Below are 962 nucleotides of genomic sequence, written 5' to 3'. Positions count from 1 at the left end.
GCTGACTGACCTGGGAAAAAGCTGCATTATAGCAGATGCCTCTAATGCACAAGGGAATAATGGCTATGCTTAAAATTACACATAAAGATGTCACTTTGTTCATTTGTTTGAATTTGTGAAAAGCTTTGTCCATAAGGCGAAGCAATGAGAGGAGAACATGCAATCACACATAAAGACCTGTCTTGCCTGCAGTGTTTATATGCTCTTAAATTAATAACGTTTCCATGTGTAAAATGAAAGGATGTATGAGCTTGTCTGGAAACCAGAGTGCATAAATGTAACCGTTTTAGTTGATATAGTCAATATTTTCATGTTCACCACCAGTAATTAAAACATTCTCATATTTATGAAGGAAATGCATTTGTGTTTCATATTTGGAGAAAAACTGCAAACGAATATAGCAGGAAGTAAAAAATGGATAATTACTTTTTATGGGTGTAGAAGCAACCACAATGCAAATTTAGACCCATTAAAGCCTGGTGAAAAATTGAGGGCATATTGAGGGCAAATTAGCAATCCAAAAAAGATTAAAATTATCAGGAAAGGAGCAACAACCCATTTTATTTTATTTTTATTTTTTATTTATTTATTTATTTTTATTTTTTTATACCTGATATATTTTGTACCTGATAATATTCAAGGACATGTTTAAATGATCCAGTGAGGTTTAAAAGTAGCTATGATTTTGGATTTGATTGTGGGCGGTGCATCGGTTCAGTCACGGAACTGCAACTGATATGAATGGGAATGTTAGTTGATGTTTCTATGTAGTGTACTGCTCACATGCAGTTCCATGATGTCTCTTTATAAGAAGGTTGTATGTTTGTATGTATGTATTTATTTAAATAAACCTCTATATGAAAGTAAAGGTTTTGTATTAACATTCAGCTTCACAAAATTGTGATAATAATTATGATAATTAGGGATGCACCGATACTGAGCTCCTGTACTCGTACTCGTAC

Source organism: Sinocyclocheilus anshuiensis, unplaced genomic scaffold (genome assembly GCF_001515605.1).
Source record: "Sinocyclocheilus anshuiensis isolate Anshui unplaced genomic scaffold, SAMN03320099.WGS_v1.1 scaffold58, whole genome shotgun sequence".
Lineage (NCBI taxonomy): Eukaryota > Metazoa > Chordata > Actinopteri > Cypriniformes > Cyprinidae > Sinocyclocheilus > Sinocyclocheilus anshuiensis.
The sequence above is the reverse complement of the archived record's forward strand: the minus strand, read 5'-3'. Positions refer to the sequence as shown.